Source organism: Lathamus discolor, chromosome 1 (assembly GCF_037157495.1).
Source record: "Lathamus discolor isolate bLatDis1 chromosome 1, bLatDis1.hap1, whole genome shotgun sequence".
NCBI lineage: Eukaryota > Metazoa > Chordata > Aves > Psittaciformes > Psittacidae > Lathamus > Lathamus discolor.
The window spans coordinates 145,234,819-145,258,358 of NC_088884.1; the positions used below are offsets into that span (position 1 = coordinate 145,234,819).

Genomic DNA, 23,540 nt, shown 5'->3' on the forward strand with positions numbered 1-23,540 from the left:
CTGGCTTCTAAGTGTTGCCCACACTGGGGCTGGATGTCCATGCATAGACCTCTTCCCTCCCCGCCTCTCGGTGAATATTGTCTCAAAAATATTTTTCTTTTAAAATTAGATTGTCAGTATAAGCCAACAATGGTCTTGCTAGTCTTATAGCTCCAATTTCTTTGGTTTTCTTGTATCTAAAGCCAGCTATAGTTTGTTCTCCAAGATAACTATGACCTTCTGTTTTCCAGTCCCAAATGTGCTACAAAGATTTCAAATCCTGCAGTTTTATGCTTTCTGAGGTCATACCAGAGTGTGCCTTTTAAGTCAGAAAATGATAGATGTGATTTTAGCCTCATTTTGTTGCTTGATGATTTCAGGAAGGTATTGCTGTATGACAAATAATCTAACAAAGGTACAATCAAAAGTGGAAAGAAACTGAACCGATCTTTATACCATAGTCAGTCTCACCTCTGTGCCTCGAAGGATTGTGGAGCTGATTCTCCTGGAAGTCATGCTAAGGCACATGAAAAACAACAAGGTGCTTGGTGACATCCAGCATGGCTTCACTAAGGGGAAATCCTGCCTGACCAATTTGGTGGCCTTCTATGATGGGGCTACAGAACTGATGGATGGGGTTAAAGCAGCTGATGACATCTACCTGGACTTGTGCAAAGCATTCAACACTGTCCTGCACAGCATCCTTGCCTCTAAACTGTAGAGACATCAATTTGCTGAACGGATCACTCAGAGGATAAATAATTGGCTGGATGTCCGGCTGGAGAGAGTTGTGGTCAATGGCTCAGTGTCCAGTTGGAAAACAGTAATGAGTGGTGTCCCTCAGGGATCACTGTTGGGACTGATCCTGTTCAACATCTTGTGGGATTGAGTGTGCCCTCAGCAAGTTTGCCAATGACACTAAGTGTGTGGTTTGGTTGTTACGCTGGAGGAAAGGGATAAGATCCACAGTTATTTTTTTCTTCTTCCTAGTAGCTGGTAGAGTGCTGTGGCTTTAGTCTGCCATACCGATGTGCTTTAGTCTAAAACACACCAACGTTTTAGCTGTTACTAAGTAGTGCTTTACCCTGACCAATGCTCTGCCAGTGAGGAGGGGAACAAAAAGCTGGGAGGAAGCAGAAACAGGACACCTGACCCAAACTAGCTGAAGGGGTATTCCACAGCACAGCACGTCATGCCCAGTATATAAACTGGGAGGAGTTACTTGTAAGGGCAGATAGGTGCTCAGGCTGGGCTCGGTATCGGTTGGCTGGTGGTGAGCAATTATATTGTGCATCGCTTGTGTTTATTGTTTTCTGCCTTTCCCTTTTTAGTTTTCTATTCTCTCCCCTTGTTATTTTCCTTATCATTATTATTAGCAGTAGTAGTTTTGTATTATACTTTAGTTATTGGACTGTTCTTATCTCAACCCATGGGGTTTACGTTCTTTCTATTCTCCTCCCCATCCCGCCTGGAAGGTGAGGGAAAAGTTGGGGGGAGTGAATGGCTGCGTACTCCTGAGTTACCGGCTGAGCTTAAACTATGACAGGGTTTAAACTTAAACATAGGTGATTTAGGCTAGATATAAGGAAGAAGTTCTTTCTAGTGAAACTGGTGAGGCACTGGAACAGGTTGCCTAAAGAAGCAGCAAATGCTCCATCCCTGGCAGTGTTCAAGGCCAGGTTCAATGGAGTCTTGGGTGACATGGTTTAGGGTGAGGTGACCCTGCTCATGGCAGGGTGGGCTGGAACTAAATGGTCTTAAGGTCCTTTCCAGCCCAAACCATTCTATGATTCCATGTTTCTATGAATAGTCCTGGCTATGGTTGTACTGCTGTTGTCTGGTGTTCATTTCCATGCAATTAGAAATACCATTCTTTCCATTTTATTTTGACCAAACCATCTTTCCTACTTTCTTCCATTTAGAAACATTATTAAAAAATGAAAAAACAAACCCCATATTGCTTTGCCAATTTTACATAAGACTTTAGAATAAATTTCTTATTAATAATGTTTCATGAAAATATTGCATAAATCTAATAACATTGTAAAGGTAGTAAGTATCCAGATTCTAATTTTTTAAGAAGTAGTAGAAGTCAGCTACCATCACGTCCTTGGTTATGATCTTATTGCACATTAGAAATACACAAGGACTACTCACAATATTAGTATATATCTAGAATAGCAATATAAATTAGGTATGTCTCATTTCTCTTTCTCACTTCCTTTTCTTTCTCTTTACACCAGGTGTTTCTTCTTTTCTCTTCTGCAGGTGTCATCAGGTATGGATTGTAACCCTTACCAATTTTTCCTGAGTTTGAAGATATACCACTATCCAGGTTATAGTTTCTTGATGGTACTTCTATGGAGTACAATGGCTTTAGATGACACTAGAAATTGCCCAGTTTCTACTTTTCTCTAGGTAGCAAATCAGTTCTGGGTTTTTTTGTCCTCATTTTAGACACAGTTAGCCCATTAGTCCTGGGGTGTGCTTTGCCTGTAAATCATTTTCCCCATTACAGCAACAGCAGAACTAATTTTGGAAGATTTTAAATTGTCATTCTGTGGCCTGATTTTTGTGGTCTCAATTTGGGTCATGGTAAAAGAGACTAGCTTTCAACTGGTGGACACAGTGTGGAATTCAACTACCCAATTATAGACTACCTGATATGCTCTAGGGCATGTGAAATGAGGCGAGTAATTATGACATCAGGCCTACTGGATAACCATACCTTCCTAAGGTGACAAACAAAGGCCTGATGGATCTTGAGCATCTCAAGTTGCACTAGTTACTTGTGCTTAAGCAGCTAACTGCCACACTCAGATGGTTTGAAAAGCTGGTGCTTGGCAACTGTCCTGAGCTGACCCAAAAATGAGGTGTAGGAAATCATGAGTAATAACTTCTGAGTATTCAGACCAGAGATTTTATTTAGGTTTTATTATTGAAGGGGAAAAAAAGAAAAAACACAAGGTGCTGCTATTGTGAGTATGCTGGAATAAAAATCCTTTAAAATTTCTTCACTTACACTTTGAGTTTTCTTAGTGTCGTGGTTTAAACCCAACCACAAACCTCGTCCACTCACTCCCCCCCTTCTTGCCCTCCCCCTGCTTCTGGAGGGACGGAGAGGAGAATCAAAAAGAATGCAACTCCCACGGGTTGAGATAAGAACAGCCCAGTAACTAAGGTATAACACAAATCACTGCTGCTACCACCAATAATAATAGTGCTAAAGGAAATAACAAGAGGAAAGAATACAACACCTCAACACCAGCCGACCAATAACTCACCCCACTCCCCCCAGCCAAGCACCGACCGATACCTCCTCCAACCCTGCAGTCCCAACCCTTCCGGGTCCCTCCAAGTTACATCCTGGGCATGATGTGCTGTGGTATGGAATACCTCTTTGGCTAGTTTGGGTCAGGTGTCCTGTCTCTGCTTCCTCCCGGCCTCCCCTCCTCCCTGGCAGAGCATGAGGCTCAGAAAGTCCTTGGCCAGACCAAACATTCGAGCAGCAACTGAAAACATCGGCGTTATCAGCACTGTTCCCAGGCCAAAAGATCAAAACACAGCACTGTACTAGCTCCTAAGAAGGAGAAAACTGACTGCTGCTGCTCAAACCAGGACACTTAGACACTGCAGGTACAGTGCTGAGATCCTCTGTCATTGCATTTCATCAGTGACTTAAATAATTCCGTCTGCCTGAAGCAATTACTACTACAAGAATAAAGTGATTATCCGTTGTTGCCTGATTTGCACTTGCTCTAAATTTAATAAATTTAAACACACTTTACTTGGTGTAAAATATCATCATAACATTAAGAGTCTGTCATTTAAATATGTTCATATAGTATCTACAATTCAAACTAACATGTCCTGTGATATAATTCTGGTCACTTAATGCAGCATGGAAAAGCAATTTGAATTAAAATGAGAAAAAAAAATTAAAACGTTGATTTTAAACTGAGTTGAAGGTAAAAGAGGATTGGTAATAAATGAGAACATACTTGCTACCAGTCTAGAAGTTATTTCACACTGTGCATACATAGTGGTGGTGAGCCTAAATTGTAAGCAAAATTACTGTTAAAATCATATAGCAAAAATAAGACAACTGGATTATAACTTTAACCCTCCAATATGAAGAAGTCAAGATTATCAGAAACACTACAAGATAAATCTTGTCTCAGGCACCTAACTTGCACCTGCATGAGAGTTATTTGGGCTTATTCAGGCATTAGATTGTATATTTATTCCAAAGGCCAGTATGAAAATCCAAGCTTTTTTTTTTTTTTTTTTTTTTTTATCTTACTCCCTTATAGAGAAAAATAGTTGATCCTCCTAGAGTGCAGCATGCTTGGTTGTGCTCACTTAAGTTTTTGTTTTATGCATCAGATAGTGCCAGCTCCAGCCCTGTCCTTCTACCTACTTCTACACACATTTTGTGATTCAGCAAGGATCACTCTGTATCTACCCAAAGACGACTTTCAGGAGGAATGAGGAAGCTAATTTTCCAAATAGCTAGACTGTGGGGTGGAAAATTGTAGTTCCACTGCAGAGGTGGAAATCAAATGCAGTAGCAATGCATGTCTGACGTCGAAGTCTGAAAAACAAGGGATGCATATCTGACCTCTGTAGGAAAAGAATGATGTGGAGCAGAAAACTGGTCATTACTATTACTGTTGTTCCAATTGAATTAGTACTTCAACAAGTTTTGAAAATCAAGCACAATATAGTGAGTTGTCATTTAATAGTAAAAAGCTGTGCAGTTAACCATAACCTGTATATATACATATACATATAACAGCAGCTAAAGTTGGGATAAACTCTTTTGATAAATCCCAGTAAATGAAATATCTGCACAAAGTATTTATTGAACATAGATGTAAAAGGAATATAAGAGGCTTATTCATAACCTGGCAGAACACATAAAGGAAATATTTAGTCATCAGTAAAATGCCTAGTTTACACATTCAAACACTTCAGAAAACTTGTCAAACACTCCTGGGACAAACCTGTGGAAAACACAGCAGAAGAAACACCAGAAACTAAATGCTAGCACAGTTATCACTATTTTTTACTCCAAGGGCAAGGAACTTGCCTCTTATCTGTCCCCCTCTAGCATACTTATTAAATTAACAGTAGTAATTAAAGCCCCCTAAAACTAAATCAGTCAATTCTGTATAGTGCTTCAGAAGCTAAAATGAGGAAAAAAAAAACCAACAGGTGGATTATATTAGTCATCTGGCTCAGTGTTTTGCTGGAAGATTTTCAGATACTTCAATGATTAACAGTAAATTAGGCTAAGTAGAAAACAAGTAAACTAAATGAAAATTTAATTCTGAAGATGATTCTTTGGGTCACTTATAAGAGATTCTACATGTCTGTCTGTCTGTGTATTTTAGCAGGAAACTTTTTTCTCCATCTTAATTTGGGGTGAGAGATTAGGAGTATTTTTTTGTCATACTGGCTCAAATACAGAGGAATAAAGGAATATTCCACACATAACAAATTACACAGCACTACATTGCTTTTATGCACCCACCTATGAAACTTTTACTAAATAAACTCCGCAATATTATTCCAGGAGATTTAGAGTTGCATTTCAGTCAATGCTTCAAGCAGTGCCAGAAAACAGTTATTTACATTTTCTTATCACTGACTTTGGGTTTTTGTTAACTCTTATGTAGTACTTGATGTGCTCCTGGAGTCAGGATTATGTTTCTGGCCAAACCACAAACTTTTCAAAGTGTAGTTAATGTACAAGAGGACTTGTCAAACCTAGAGCAACACAATGGAATAATGTATTTGCAAAGAACTTAAAAATTTCAGGGAAACAGTCTATCTTCTAGCACACTCCTAGGTAATATATTATATTTAGTTGCCACACACTCCATTTTTCAGTAAGTAAGTGGTGTTCAAAAGATAGTGTAGATAAATGCTGTGTTTACAAGATAACATTTTGGCTTTCAGCAGCTGCCTTCCTTATATTTTACTCTGAAGATGGTGTAAACAATAATGTTACGGCATAAATAATATGTTTCATAAACCTACAGAGAACTTTGAATAACGTTTTTTCTGCTGAAGAATGGTACACATTTGATAGTATTACTTGCAGAAAATGAACTTGGTGAAGCTGAATTTCAGGCACCAATCTCTCCACAAAAGGGAGTGAAGGGAAAAAATTTAATATGTATTTTCATTGTGTGCACAGAAAAACAGACAAATAGGAGCTGAGATGAGGCTGTTCAAATTACACATTGGCAAATATGCACTACTTTCACAATCATATTTTACAGAAAACCCTGCATTAAAGTGGTTCGGCACTGACAGAAGCTACTGCTTAGTGCCAATATAAGTGGCTGTCTCAGTTCAGCACAACTGCTGTTTCCATTTCTTCTAAGTTTCATGGCCATTAATGTGTGGTGATTTGTAGTTCTTCCTTTCTGCTTCCCTCAATTATCATCTTTTTTGTCACTGGACTGCTCACATTTGTGGCTTGACATGGCCAACTGCAGTTGACATTTCCAGTCTCCCAGGGTTAGCCCAGTTTTAATTAAAACATCTACTAGACCATTACAATTTTTCTTCTTCATTGTAATGGATCTTATGCTAATTTTAACATTCTTCTTCCTTCAGACGGAAATAAATCCTAATCTTACATTCCTAAGCGGAAATAGCAAGTTGAATTTGCAATCTTGGTGCCACTTAATGAAGTCCTTACTTCAATACTTCAGAAACCATTTAGTGTACTAGTTATCGTTACAGATTTTCCAACTAATCTCACCTGCTCAAAAAGTTATTATTTTTCCAATAAATATTCCAAGAACTATTTTTCCAATAGTTCTAAAAAATTTTGCAACACCCCTAACAACCCCCCCCCCCAAATTATTATTTTTATTCCAGCATCCTGCAGTACTAGTTCAAGCTTTGAGCTTATGTTTTTAGTGTGGGATTTGCTAAAATAGCAAATATGATAACTCAGACTAATTTTTTTTCTAATGAGAAATAAGTTGCTTATAATTTTGATTCTTGTTATGAATACAAAGAATTCATATTTGCTATTTATCCTGATTCTTAATTTTTTGTATAAATCTAACAGTGCTTATGTTTGGAAATTTCCAATTTTTCAAGATGTATTACTAATTAAAAATAATTAGTTTTACTAACTGACAGGAATTATTTCAATTTCTAGTATAAAAATAAGTTTTTATTCATTCTGGTCGCCACAACAACATATGGATTATTTGTCATCTACAGAATATTCTTGGAACCTCTCACCATTTTGCAGTTTGCGTTTACTTGGTAGAAAGGGTCAGTAATTTGAATGCTTTAGTTCTTTAAATTATTTTTGAAGATCCTGTTTTTATATCTTCTTAGGAAGATGTAGTTTGATGGGAAGAACCTAACAAAAAATTAAGACAATTTGTAACACACCCTGTAAGCATTAATGTTCTATTCTTAAATAGCTGAGTTCTAGCAATCTGGCATAATTATGCTGTAACTTTTAAATCAGTGGCAAAAGAGGTATATTCAGTGTCATACTCATTTTAATCAGATTTGTTGGAGAAGTCAGACTTTAAACATGGTAATGATTGTCTACTTAATTGAAGCAGCCAGAAACAGAGTATGACACAGGCATCGGGAGAAGTGTTTATTAATTTCTGAATAAAAAAAGGAAAAATAAAAAAGAAAAGCTGCCAAAACTGGAATAAGTCTCTATAACATAAAGATTTAATTTGATATATAATTTAAGAGGCCTTAATAAATTAATTCAGAAAATAGAAAAGCTGTTACTTTTGGTGTGCTTATTCTGTACACAGAAGGCCAGATTTAGATGCATTGATTGTGTTGGTATTAAGAAATTCTAAATTCCAGAAGTAGATCTACAAAGATGTTGACATGGCGGTGTTAGAAATTGTGCAGAATATCGTGTAAGATATGCTGAAGAGCCCAATATATTACATGGAAGTTTGAAGTGGCACAGTGGGGATTTGCAACAAACTCCATCTTGAATAAGTCAGTAGAAAATAAGAAAGCAGAATGGACCTGAAACCCTATACCTTTCATGGTCTATAAACTTAATTCTGAAATATAAGAAGAGGTTACTGTCAGAATTGGATTTCTAGTCTGAATTCCTCTTCTCAGGTTAGATGTGTAACCCCTTCCTTTTGTAAAATGAGAAGAGTTTCTCTTTTAATACTGTTGGTTGATGTGCCTTTGTCTTTTTATTTATCAGCTCAGTGTTTAGACCAGTAAACCAAGAAGTAAGAAACCTGGATCCTGTACAAACATCAGCTTTAGAGAATTTTAACCCATTTTTCTCATACCTTTGAAGACTAGTCTACTCATGGTGCCTTCCCCCCTCGTTCTGCTGAATTGTGCCATCCTGGGATACATTTCAAGACTTAAGGGATTAGGAGGAGAGAAAAAATAGTGAACAAAAAAGCCTAGAGATCTGAGACACAGGCCTGGCAGAACGGATCCTCTGGCTCCAGCTCTGTCAAGGCTGTTTTATTATTTCCTTTAATAACTGCTTAATGTCATTTGCATTATCTGAAGCTTCTGTTCTCATGGATAGTTTCCAAACATAACAGAGTTTTCACAGTGCTTGGAGGTCAGATAAAAAATATCAGCACCATTTTTTTAGCAGGAACAACAAAGAATTTAAGTAATGAATATAAACACAGAGGAAAAGGAGAAGAAGGAGAAGGGGAATGGGAAGGGGGTGGGAAAGGGGAACAGGAAAGGGAAAGGGAAAAGGAAGGAACATACCACTTGTCAGCAGGATGGAAAGTTGTTGTGGCAGCCACCAGTGTCACAGTCTCTACCTATGTGGAAGTATTTTTCCCCAAAGAAATCATAGGGGTCCTTTATTTCAACTGATAAACTATTTTTATACTCTTAAATCTATTTCATATTGGCCGTGTTAGTTGCATACTGTTTGCACAGCTCATATACCAGATTTTACAACTGAATTAGTCTGAATATCCCTATAATCTGTTTAAGATTTCAGTATTTTCCTCCCAGGCTGCCTTCTCTATCACACTGCAGCTTTGCTTATAACTGCTAATACAACATTTGATCCTAATCTGTGAAAAAATCTTGTGGTAATCAACCTGAATAAAAAAAAGTTTTCTGCAGTGCTGTAGACCTATGAGCAGTACCTGCTGGTAGTGAGTATCTAATTTCTAGCATATGCCTATTTAAAGATGGAATTTTAGAAAAGTTGGTACTGTGGTACAATCAATCTTGATGTATGAGCACAGTTTAGCTAAATAATAACCTCACAGAAATGGAGCTGGGGCCATTAGCTGAACTTGAGCTACAAGTGTGGCATTTCACATATTTTTTAAAAGAATTAAAACAAAGTAATGTTTTAGGCAATTATTTTTTTACTTTTACACTACATCACTGAGATTTCCATGATTTGAAAACCATTTGTTGGCATGGAAACATCAGCTTAGTTAAAAAATAGATTAAACTAATTAACCTAAAACATATCATACTATGGACTGTTTGATTTTGAATACATTAGAGGAAACACAACATTTGCATTATCATTTTGTGTCTTTTATCTATTGAAAATGTTTTCTTCCATGAGAATTTACACACTTGAACTTTGAGCTATATCCCTTAGGTAAGGATACTGTTGACAATGAATGTTAAATGTTCCTGTTTCAGGAAAGGTGAACCTTGTGTATATATGTATTGCCTATCCCTCATGATAGTTTGCTTTCTAATTGTCCATCAGACACCACCATGTGGCATATCATCTTCTTTCCCAGCTGTAAATTTTATTTCATGTTTTATTTGCTGACACACCAGAAATTGATTTGGTTAAACAGAAAATGAAGATATTAAGTAGCAAAATGCTCCATACTCTTCTGCCAATTTGTTGTATTACAATATAACAGAAGAAATCAGTAATTATTTAGCTAAATAGCATCTCTGGAGAAATGAGTCTTGAAGAATCAGAGCTTCTTTCTTGTAGCCACCTTCTCTCACTATAATCCCATCATGTTGTATGTTCTTCCACTTGTATTAGGGTTAAAAAGCAATTGTTTCTAACGTTTAATTTAATTTGACTGGCTTTAGATAATAGTCACAACTTTCAAAAGAATATTAACAATATCATTTGGTGTTATTACATCAATGATTACATAAGCATTACTTCATGGATCTACATACATTAGTGTAATTTGGGCTAGATTCTGAATTACTCACTATTAACTTTGATAGAAAGGTCAACTCTTAGTTCAGTCTGCAAACCTCAGCTTCGTGAAAACAGTCTCTCTGCAAGGGCAAAAGAATAATGACCTGGTAGTCAGGCTGAGAAATCAGAGTTCAGGGTCAGATTTGTGAGTTTCATAGTTTTTGTACAATCTAAAATGAAATCAAAAGATGCTTGCAGATGCTTTTTTTTTCCTAATGTGAAGCAACAGTTCTTTGCAATAGGAATATTGCAGTCCAACAAGCAGCTGCTGCTTCATTCAAATGCAGAGCTTAGATAATATCAAAATGTCGTATATATGACATGTAGCATGACTATAAATGTAGAATGAAAAAACTCCAAATACCTCAATGCTGCTTGAATTCTTGCATTTCACTCAGTTCTCCTTACTCTTCTTTTTCCCAGCTGGGGGCTGAAGGAGATAGAATACTGAAATCCCATTTAAAAAATATAAATATTGCAGAGCTCTCTTGGGTGTTTATAAATGCTTGTCCTGAAACACTAAGGTTTCATTTCTTGCAGGATGTGAAAGATCTATTTTATTGAGCAACTCAGTGTCACCCTTGTCATTCAGCCCTTAATATGGCACATAGTGAATTCTGCTATGCCTAGCAGGTGGCCTGAGGGTTCCCTGTCAGCATTTTTGTCATGCACTGTAGTAAAACTAGTCATACAATTCTGAGAACTCTGAACACTTTAATATTGCTCTGAGTTTCCACTTTAAAATATAAACATAGGTGACCTTTCAGAAGACTTTTTATTTTAAAAAGACCTCATTAGTATGACTGGTTGATGAAATGACATCAATACTTAGAACAATTTAAGGCTACTCATTTCTCTTTGTTAGCATGAAAATTGTTGGCTAAAGCATCATAATAATACATTAGGGTCAAAAATAATACACAAGTTCAGTGACATAGCGTAAGTGTCTGACAAAGACACACATAAGAAAATCCAGTGTGCCCAAGCCTTGGGTTGGTTCAGCTGAGGCTTCCAACAAGCAGAAGCTATCTCAATCCTAAAAAAAAATGGAAAGTCGAAAAAATGTTCTAGACACTTAACAGATTTTATCCTGTGCACTCAATTGAAATCCTGACTGTGGCCCGCTGAGGGCAGGATTAAAGCTTCTGAACCTTTGCATTAAAAAGAAACCCCAATAATGATGAGACTCAGTTCCAGTTTTTAAGAGTTAAGCCAAAACATCCATGCTTATGTGACCTGAAACTATGGCTATGATTTTAACTTGAGGTATGTGTAGGACCAGAAGTGGAAAAAAAAAAAAGAAAACGATACTAACTTGGGGTTTCACAAGCATCTTGGGTAGCTGATTACTTAATTCCCATGCGGAGGTGCTACATTCTATACCACACCAGCACATTTTTATTTGACTGAAGCTTTTATATCTCAGAGACACTTTTGGTAGTTTATTCTCATCTCCATGCTAAAATATCAGAGAAAATTATTATTTATATCCTAAAACCATTCTCCATCATGAATCATTTAGGTGACAAAAAAAAAATAAAAATCAAACACTAATGCTAATTGTGGAAAAGAAGCATTCGGGACTTTGTAATGCTTGATTCAGCATCTGTATTCTTAACGATAGACTACGTATTTTAAAAATGTCACTGCACACATTTATGTCACTGTGTATATTTTAAAGACTTTGTTCCTCGGGGGAAGAAAAGGATTGTTTTCTTTTGTGGCCTACCAAGTATCTGGTAAATAGTTAAGTATCTGTTACGTTCGCTATAGTATATCCTCCCAGGTAAAGGGGACCAAAATTTCAAGACCAAAATTTATGACTGCATAACCAGTTTCTTCTTCAGGTGGTTTGATTTCAAGCATATTTTTCTGTGGCATATTATCAGGCAAACTCATTCATGTAGACACTATTTCTAACTAACTAATTTGGAATCAAATTTCGTAAATAATGAAGTAGAAATTAAATAAACGAAGAGCACATGCAGAGCATCAGCAACTAAACAAGTAGCTTAATTTGGCTTGGTTTTTACCACTTCAGAAGCCTTAAGATTTAGCTGAAACATAAATACCTATATTTTCTAATAAAGGTAATTTGTTCCTTTTCTCCTAATCCTAATTTATTAAGGAATATTAACATACCTAATCATAAACATGTATATTTACTTTATGATGCAAGGCTACACATTTTTTAAAGACAGACCTATTCTTCCATACTACGTTGAGCAGATACTTAAGGTCATGTTTGTGACTTTAGGAAATAGCTTAAATACCTGTAGCAACATAGTACATTCTGTCCAAGATGTGGAGCACATCTCATTTTGACACAGACAGATGGATAGATAGGTAGATTGTACCAGAACCTGAACATTCATTTGTGGTGGGATTTCATACTATAAACAGGCTAGAATTTATAACCATGTAAAGCATATTGCTTCAAGTTCCTGCAGCTTTTGGGGTCTTCATATGAAGATGCTCCTTGTTTCAATAACACTTTCATTTACCAGCCAGGCACAAGAACTCTTTCCTCAGGCCTTTGCTCAATGCCTGTAAAAGAAAACCAGAACTGCAAGGCTTATTTAGGTCAAAGTTGCTGTTATTGGTAAGATATTTTCCTCAGATGTAACCTACTAACAGTCTTGAGGTGGAGAAAAAAAGGTACAATTACTGCAAGTACACAATAAAAGAAAAAAAGTTTTCTAGATGACAGTATTCTATACTTGTCAAGGGTGGGGGTGTAGTACATTCAGTCACACACTTCTCAGCACTAACAGGAAAACCTGGGAAGCATCATGACTCCTCCAGATTTGTTTCTTTCATTTTTTTCTTGCAGTGTTAAGCATTTGGGTACAGTATCTTATTTGGGCTAGACGAGCATCTCGGTTAGCTATTACTTTGTTTCATAAAAACAGTGCTTTGTCAAAGCATTTGTCCTGGATCAGGTTTGACAGTTATAAATGAAAATATAAGGTGGGATTAATATCCACATTCTTTGAAAATTATAACAATCTTCTGAGACCATTAATTCAAAGATTAAGTAAAACCACTTGCATATGTAAGAAATAAATGGTCCCAGTGAGCAATCCCACTTCCGCTGCAATCCACGGCAGTATAATTTAATTCTCAGTCACAGCTACAGACAGGAAACAGAACACAACAAACTTAAAATTGATTTATTAATCTGTAGAATCTGGTCAGAATCTGGATATAATGCACATTGCTCTTTTTGAGATGAGTGATTTCCAAAGACAGCCGCAAGGAGAAGACACAATTTTGCCAGAAGCTCATTATTGATGTCAAAGTAAATTTAATGTTTTATCTCTGTGGCTGACAATGTTCTAGCTTTTGCTGAAAAGGCTGCATTTTCTACTGCAGTGTGTCTATAATAAAATGTCACTGGGCAGAAGGAAGAGCAACTTTTTTAGAGTCTTTTTAAGGAATCTGACTCTTTTTAAAATAAGTTTAAAACACAAGAATGAACAATGGTTAGTTTGACAGCTTGCTTGCTTATTTGCTCTCTTAATCACTTGTGTATTTGTTGTGCATGCACTCCCACGGTTGTTGTGCATGCTCATATTTTTGAGGAAGACAATGAGACGAAAAAGATTCCCTAAAGCATGTGTAAAAGTTCATACAACCGTCATATTGGCTTAGTTATTTGCTGGCTTCGATGTGACTATTATACTTTGATTCTGACCCAACATAATTTTACACTGTTTTGACTTCAGTAGCATTACGCAAAATTCATAAAGCTCTGAGAAACGAAAATTAATTATCCTGTCTGCTCAAGAAATATTAAAATAAACACTTACTATAAAAATAGTTAGAATCATATGCTCCAAAAATTTAAATAACGTATTTATTTCACAAGTAAAACTGAATTTTAATGGCATTTATATTATTAAAATTGCTGAAGCCTTATGATACAAGGGGCTGGTAGATATGTTTGTTTCTTCTATGATATAATTCACAATTTACTGAATTTAATAAGCAATATATTTTCAAAGGATAAAATTATCTCTTTACAATTCACTATAAAGCTTTAGTATCCAATGAGTAGGTATAATACCTGTACAGTGATTTTGCAATAAACTAAACTAAAATGGTGCTACAGTCACATGCTCTTTTTTCCTCTCTATTTCTACTTTCAAGGGGAAAATTAACCACACACAGGAATGTGTTTAGTTCACTAAACTGAGCCTACAGCTACACTATCAAGTAGTGTTCCATAAAAGGAGCCGACCTGCAGACTGAAGCAGCAGAATTTCCTTACATTCTGAAGAATTCTTATTTTCCAATTGAGCCAAGAGGACAGCTTTCTTCAAGGTAGTTAGAAGAATTTTTTTTTTTTTTGCCAATGACACTGGTATACAGCCTAATGGTGAAGAACAAAGAAGCAACTTAAAATTGATGCATGAACAAGTAAATAATAGATAAAGTCAGGGAGATTATTTTCCAATAACTCTTTGGGGGGCTAATGCAGAATTCCTAACATACTGCACTATACAAAACCCTAAGGCACAGAAAGAGTTGTATACTGATTTCCCCTTTATGAGATACAGACAAGTCACCATATCTGAGACTGGATTCAGATATAAGCTTCTTATTCTATATATTCCACATCTCCCTATTTCCACCCTGACAATTTTCCATATTATCTGAGAGCATAAGGGCACAGAAAGGGGACAGTCTCTACACAATAATGAACACAGAGGCAGCCTTAAAAGTTGTATGGCACAAGGATGTACTAAATAAAAAAAAAAAAAATTCTGTGAGTTTTCCTCCATTGTCGTGGTTTAAACCCAACCACAAAAGCTCGTTCAGCCACCACCAACCCCCCCCCCCGCCTACTCTCCCTGCTCCCAGAGGGATGGGGAGGAGAATCGAGAGAATGTAACTCCCACGGGTTGAGCTAAGAACAGCCCAGTAACTAAGGTATAACACAAATCACTACTGCTATCACCAATGATAATATTGATAAGAGAAAATAACAAGAGAAGAGAATACGATACCACCGCCGAACGAGTTCGACCCCACCGAAGAGAGAGAGTCCCGAAGAGAGAGCGTGCCCTTCCAGGTAACTCCCAGTTACCTCCCTGGGCATGACATGCTGTGGTATGGAATACCTCTTTGGCTAGTTTCGGTCAGGTGTCCTGTCACTGCTTCTTCCCATCCTCCCCTCGTCCCCAGCAGAGCATGAGACTCACAAAGTCCTTGGCCAGAATAAGCATCATTTAACAACCATTAAAAACAATCGGTGTTATCAGCTCTTTGCCCAGCCTGGAAGTCAAAACACAGAGCTTGCACCAGTTACTAAGAAGGAGCAAAATAGCTACTGGTAAACCCAGGACACCCATTCATTGTGCATTCACCACAGTGGGTCTCATTCTGACCTGGCTTGATACAATATACACTCTACAGTTATCAATGTTTTTGCAAAATAATATTTTATGTAAGATGTTACTGTACCTTTAAAATCACAAATGGATGAGATAATTAACTTGACTTCCATGTCTACATCTTTTTAAATCCAGTTTACTCAAGATTGCTTTTTAATTAGTTTTTGGCAGACACTACAGCTTTGATAGTAATTCCAAGCCATATTTCAGTGAAGTTTCAGCAAGTTTCTGTATTTTAAAGCCATAATATAAAACTTGCAGCAAATTCCATTGTCGTGGTTCTGTAACACTATCTCTAGTGGCTAATTCACCAAAGATGAGGATCATGTATGTCTACAGTTATGCAGGATCATGCTTGTAATTGTAGGTACTAATTTCTAGTATTGAGATGCTTGTTACGTTATTACTTTGTTTTTATCTAGAGCCCAGAGCTTCAATAAGTAGAAAACATACAGAAGTGGATTACTCAGTGTGCAGTTTCTTTTTTTGTTTTTCTCTTTGTAGGAAGCAAGTATAATGCCAGCTTCTTAGCCTGGAAATTGTTCTGCATTTCATCACCAAAGAAGATCAAATCATCTCTAGCATAAATGCTGAATCCGGCCTATCAGGAGCGCAGATCTGTATTTCTAACAACGTTTCTTTTGTACACATATACTATAATAAAACCAGAGCCAATTAGTGATGGATGTCAAGAGGAAGCATAGAAGATTTCTATAACTTACAGCTGAGAGATATAGACTGTATAGGTAGGAATTTACAAGATCTGAAATAGACCTGGAAGCTGCACAGAGCACAATAAAGCACCGTTTTGTACGAATTATTGTGTTCTTCTTTGGTAGTGATAAAATATCTTTGTCACAGCTGGGATTTGACTCTGACATGGCTTAAACCAGTTTCTACACTGAATTAGAGGGCCTCAAATTGGATTTCTCATTATGCAGACAATCTCTACATTACTAGGAAAACCCACAAGTGTATGAGATACTGAGAATGTTCATTGATTTTGCTCATGTTTCAGCTTCTACTAATGGTATCTCCTCCCTCACCACACAGAAAAAGATGAAATCAACAATTCATGATTTCATTAATTCTAATTCCTTTCCACAGGCAGTCAAGAAAATAATATAGTAAATATGGACTTCACTCATGTGGTTATATTTATCTGAGAAAAGCCTAAAGAGCCTACCCGAGTTACACATGGATAAAAATGCTCCTGACTTTTAGGAGCATGTACACGTGCAATTTTGCACTTTTCTGGTATACATAAATGGTGTTTTATACACTCCAAATAATACATTAATAAAAGTACACTAATTTGCTAGTAAACATCTAACAGTCATTTTGTACTTCTACTACAACCAAAATAGATGGCAATCATTCCTATTACTGCTCATATGGTATGACTGTCTTTTCACAACAAAAGCACAATACAAAGAGTTATTGTCAGCTTTAGCACAGATCTTAGCAGAGAACATTTATATCAATGAAACTTGCCAAGTTTCATCAGTTTGCTCCAGTGTTTTCATTCTATTTCTATGACAAAATTTCAGTTCATTGATAACACATTTTGATTTAAACTCACTTTGATTTCAAGTCAGTTTGATTTGAAACTCCTGTTGAATTTAACTCATTTTAATTTGCCTGATGTGATGTCCTTTATTTACATCAGCAAGTACAGGAAGTTTACCTTTAGATTTTTCTGAACTAGCAGAGAATGGTTACCTATAAAATTGTCAAACATTATAAAATTTTTTCTAGCCATTTTCTGCTCACTGGTGAATATTCACCTTCAACACTCCCATGAGATTTCCAATTGGTTTTAACTTCATTCTTAACTTGCCAAACATATTTTCTACTTCTCACTTTCATTTTAAATCATTCCAACAATATCTCCTGACAAGATGCCATATTATTTAGACATTAATTTCCTTACAAACAGGAGAATATGAAAATGTGATGTGCCAAGAACTTATGTTAGTGCCTTGAAAACTGCCAAGTTTCATAGATGATGATTTGCCTTGTTAATTATTTTGACAAGACTATCCATTACAATAGCCTTATTGCTATTTTTTCCCATTCCTAGATATCCTTAAAACTCACACCTCATATTTGCAGATAAATATCAAGCTCTCTTCTGTCTTTTACTGGCAGGAATATTTGAAGCCTGGGGCTCTAGGATTGGCAATGAACTAGATAGATAGAGTTTAAGTGCTGCAAGTTTTAGCTGTAGCCTTTGAAATTTTAAGTCTGAAAATGATCAAAGCAATTTCTCAGGTACATAATGTTTTGTATTAAAAGTCCTGTTAGACACAGTCAATAATACTTCTTAATAATTTGATTAATGTATATAACATATTCAGGATTCTGTTTTAATAGAAGATGCCACTCAATGTGAGGAATATATAACATTTAAAAGAAAAAAAATGTTTTATTTAAAAAAACATCCAGGAAAAGTTATAATGTGTATTCTTAATTTTAAGTCAGAATCAGTGTTTGTTATGATGTTTTTTTAACATCATAATTTTGTTTTCTGAGCAGCTCAGAGTTTCATGTTTAGTTTGTCTACATTTCATATCAAATACATGTTATCCATTAGCATGCAGCCTTTTCACTTAAAACATATTGGCATTTCAGGAGGAACTGAGAATGGAGCCCTCACAGATCACAGACCTTGCTGGACTAATCAGTACATTTTGTATCCAGTAGAGATTACTGTCACATAATCTGACAGCCTCCATTCTGGTATCATAGCATTGTTTTTCAAATGTAGTTGCTGGGTTTGAACTAACATTATATCTTTCATAAAGTCTGCCTTATTAAGACGTTTCTTATAGTAAAATTAACCCACAACCACTTGGCTACCTCTAAAGTTATCTCTGAATGTTTTGTGCCCTGTTCCTGTTTTTTCCTAGCTATTGGACCTCACTGTGCCATTGTAAGTGGTTTTGAATAATCTATTATTCCAGTTCATTCTCCTAGACGGTAAGTAAATTACTCAGTTGCCTGGGTATAGCCTTCTACTTACCTTCAAGATGCTTTATGTATTCCCTATAGAGTACAGTCCATGGCACAGAGTTATTTCAGAGGGCACAGTCACCTGAAAAGTCCTTTAATGTATCTGTCAGCATTGTGTAGATCTTTAGCAAATCCTCAGGTATCTCAAGGAAAGAATTGAGACCTTGTAAACAATAATAAAATAATGCCTTAAACTCCAAAGTCATGATATTTTCTTGTCAAGCTAAATACATTGAAGTTTTGAAGTCTGCATCATAAGGAATATTTTTCAGTATTTTAATCATTCTCATTGACCTTTAATACATCAAGTCCCAGTTGTTACATTTCCTCAAGTCCCAGTCTATGTGGTCTACTTCTGTAGTTCAGACAGTACAGTGTCTTTACTCATACTGTTCATCCCCTTTAATCAATAAAGATGTTTTCTAGCAGTTAAGAGTGTAGAATATTCAGTAGAATTCATCTGGATTTAAAACTGTTGCATTTCACGTGCATGTTGAAATTGCTTTCATCATGTATTCCTTGTTTCATATTCATTCAACTTTTTGATGGTGATTTCTTCAGGGCTAAATAATGACATCAAGGCACAGAGTTGCGCTGGTTTCACTTTTGAGCCTTGTACTATGGTTCCTTGTTTCTTGAAATGTAGTGGCAACCTTGATTTTGAGTAAATATTGTTTGTTTTCCCTCCAAAGCTGAAATAGTTCTGAAGACATAATACCAGTTCTAAGACAAAATCTTTAATACAAACTCAGTATCCACGACAGTGCTTGCTTCTAAACTTACTTGTGTAACGGATAAGTTGTGACACCAGTCTCTTCAAAGGTTTCAATGGATGTGTTAACATGCAATGAATTCAGATTGTATTACTGCTACTTAAATTAATCTCAAAGTCAGCTTTTGTAGAAAAATATGATGTAGTAGCATTTCAGCTAATATTTTTAGTATGAAATTCTAGAATTAAACTCATTGCATGAATATTGGTATAATTTTAAGCAGAGATACCGATTATACGATCCTGTGCTTTTTTAATATGACTTTACTGTATGAAAATACTTTTAAGTTATTTTTATTCAATGTGTACAAGATATAATAGTAAAAATATTAATATAATAATATTACACTAATATAGAAGATAGTACGTGTTGCTGAAAACACATTTTCTTCTAGGATTCAACCTGAGAAGGCACACAACCTCAAAAAAGGTCCTATGACATGTTCAAAAGACTACAGAACTTCCAATTGAAACTAGTAGGTAAATTCAGCTTCCACTTTGGTTAACAATGAAGTAGTAATTCAGCATATCACTGAGATATCATTTAATCTACAGAAGGTTACTGGTACAGATACTAATTCCCATCTGTCCTCCATCAATACAGAGCAATGCAATATATTCAGGATTCTACTATCCTTAGCATAACTCCACTAGCAGTAATGGATTTCTGTGAGTGCAGCAGTATTCTACAGTAAGTCTGGGCAACTGGGGAATTATAGTTATTGATCATTTGCTTGTGCTGCTGTTTCAGCTGCTAATTGTCATTTGTATGAGTAGTCAGAATACTGCTTAGTGCTGTTAACTCTGACTCTTATTTGACAGATTTTCTTTGATCAGAAGAATTAAATTATGGCTGTGAGCTGTCCAATTACCATCCTTAGAAAAAAAAAAAAAAAATCTGTAGTAGTGCTATTTGATATGTCTGTCAAATGAATTGATTTACTTTATTGCTTTGCTACATAAGTTGCCATCTTCATTGTGAACACTTCAAGTCAATCCTTTTTTTTGTAGGAGGAAAAAAACCACCAACCCAAACCCCAAACCAAAAACCCAACCCAGAGATTATCATACAGACTAGTAGATGCACAACCAAAGGGAAACATCTGGAGTACACTAGGTATACACGGGATGTAGCAACATCAAGATGAAAACAAGGAAAGCCAGATTTTCAGAATCCTGCAGCTATATTATCTGAGTTCTGTACAATGAAATGTTAGTGATGAAACATTAATATATTAAAGCATTATAAAATAGTTTATCTAAGGGTGAAAAATCGGACATATACTTTTGGCCCTCTCAGTGCAGAGCTGTTTCTTAATTACCTTTCATAACAATTTTGCTGTAATCAGGAAACATAATCTTTGTCACTTGGACAGAAACCATCACCACTTAAGACATAAAAATCTATGGCAGAGATTTCAGACATGTAAGATTACTCACACTTAAGGAGAAACCGCTTCCCTTACAATGTTAGCGGAAAAAGTCCTTAACATCTTAGAATAAATCAGACTTTTTCAGTAAGGGCAACATTTCTCTTGCTTGTTACAAGTTAATTATGTTATTCTTCAGAATTTTTTGACCTAAAATCTATGACCAGAATGACTGGAATTCTTAGGAAGCACATGTCTCACTATGAACAATTTACACTCCTAAAAGGAAACAGAAGGAGTAAATTCATTCATTTTAAACACATTTAAAAAATGTATGGCAAATGAAAACTGAAAATATTACAGTGAAAATTCAGAGAGTTCCTAATTCTGAATCTCTAAGCTTGGATCATATTTTACATCTATTTCTTATCACAAACCAAGTTTTCAGTGTCCATCACTGCTGCTTCTGAGTCAAATTCAACTGACTGCTGCACCTTGGATTCAGAAGAGTGTCTAATTTTGATAGTGAACAGCAAAAGTTCTTCGCTCCAGTTCTTCATGGAAATAGATAAACACAAGCGACAGACATGAGTGAAGCAAGTGAGCTATTAACCTAATGGATAAAGAAAAGGAAGCTCGTGCTGCAGTTTAAATCTCTGGGGTATGGCTCTTTGCAGCTCTAATTTACCAATTAGTTAAATTTCAAATACAGCTAAGAAACATTATAGCCAATTAGTTCCAGTAGGCCTATAAAGCTGTATATTTAAATGCCCCACTTGTACCGCTTTCCTGATAAACTGAAATATGTCTCATCTCTTTCCGGGCTGTTCCACTATAGCAGCGTTTTTTTAAGTTCTCATTTGGGACAGAAGTTAAAAGTCCTTGAAAATTAAATTAAATTCATTCAATTAGGCCAAAGAAACATCTAATCCAACTATTACTTAGAGGAATTTTATATAGTTTATTTCTGTCAAATTGGAACTTTAAAGGGACTTCAGACTATCAAAATGGCTGCCACGTGAGCTTAAATGGCGACTGAAATTTTAACTCTGTATTTCTTTATTTTATTTTCAGTCATACAAAAATAGACATTTCATGTGACTCTGGAACAAAAACTTAAAAAAACCCACAGTCCTGGGTTGCCTAAAGAATGCTTTATAAAGATACTAAGTACATTTTTACTTTCCACCTAGTGGGTCTGCTGCTTGTAAGATGGTTATCTATGTTCTGTCTCATATTGGTTTAGATGTTCTGACTCTTCGAATGTTAAAAACCAGCAGTCCTGTCTTTTTTTTTGCATTTTGGAAGATGTGTCTATCTCTTTGACATTCTTAAATGTATCTTACAGCTTGTACCTGAAGAACTTAACATTTCAAATGAAAGCATGACAGAGAAAGAAACATGACAAAATGTGTTGTTGTTTTCTCTTATCAAGCACAGAAGAAGGAAATGATGAAGACATATTAAAATAAATATTATTTTTTAACAAAAAGCCTGATCCCAAAAACTAATTGAAGTCACATCCTTTAGAACATTTTCCCTTTGTTATTCCAGCCAAAGGTATTATGTGCTGATCCAAGTCAACCATGATGTGTCATCCATGTTTTAAGTCCTAACTACCACAAAAATAGGTTACATATACATATATGTGTATATGTATGTATTTACCAAAAATACATGGGTTTTATATATACATATTCATAGATACACACTTTCATGCACACACGCACACGCGCACATATACACACACATATGTATGCACATGTATGTATGAATGCGTTGGGCAACCAAATGAACTATCTTTGCTTGCTAATAGGGTTAGAGAATTTAGAGATTATAACCTTCAGGACTATATAGGACGATGGCTACTCTTGAGTTGAAATCATCAAGAAATATTTTCCCAAACTCCTCAAAGGATTTGAGAATCTCTGTTTTGCACAATATTATTATTTTTAAGTGATTTCCAGAGACTTCCTTGATATTGAAACCAAGCAGTTTCTAATAAACCACCCCAACAATTGCACCCTCATGGAGTTCCTTCACCTTCCACCATTGTGTTTTAATGGATTCCTTTATCACCCTTTTCACAACATAGGAAAGTTCTGTACTTAGAGGGAAATAATTCATATGTGTTTTCTATCACCAGAGATTCCTTTGTCCCATTGTCTCAGGTCTAAATCAATACAGACTGACAGGGAGACAATAAAGAACTGTTAGGGCAAAGAAGTCTGCTGCCATGTAGTGTCACTGGAGTCCTTGAAGAAAGGAAAAAATGGACACTCAAGAACACACCTCAAATTTGTGTATCTGACAAACACAGTAAGTATAATAACTGCATTTCCTATCTAACACACCAGAATAAAGTCAGATGATTTTAGCTTCACTTATACTGCTTGGTCAGTCATTCCACATTCTGGGTCTATGGTTCTCATGAGAACTCTGATCATTACTATCTTCTCCACGCTTCACGTCACAACAGGGGCCAGCAGATTCCCGGGGCTGGGAGCTTTAGTGTCTTCCCAGGGGCAGTAAGGCAGGGCTCACCAGCCAGGCCTGTAAGACCACATGGGGTCTGTGCTCCAGCAGGGCCAAGCACCACTGTCTCAGCCAAAATCGCACTTCATGAATGGGGGATTGTGCTGAACTCCAGGGTATGTTGCGCAGATCAGGTGTATTCATTCCTGCTCTATGGACAGTCGCCAAGGTGAGTAGCTCCAGAGAGGACCCCCTAGCACGGGAGCGTGGGGAAATCGCAGTGTCCTGGCCTCTTGATCCCGAATTGCCAGAGCCACCAATGG

General features: G+C 36.2%; 1 long non-coding RNA gene across 1 annotated transcript in view; it reads left to right on the plus strand.

The window, feature by feature from the left end:
- LOC136007403 (uncharacterized) overlaps positions 1 to 16,371 on the plus strand; it is a 48,504-nt gene extending 32,133 nt beyond the window's left edge. The window contains exons 3-4 of the long non-coding RNA XR_010609685.1: positions 14,339 to 14,512; positions 16,090 to 16,371. This is a non-coding gene — a long non-coding RNA (uncharacterized LOC136007403). The remainder of the gene's footprint in view (positions 1 to 14,338; positions 14,513 to 16,089) is intronic.
- Positions 16,372 to 23,540: the final 7,169 nt, after the last annotated feature.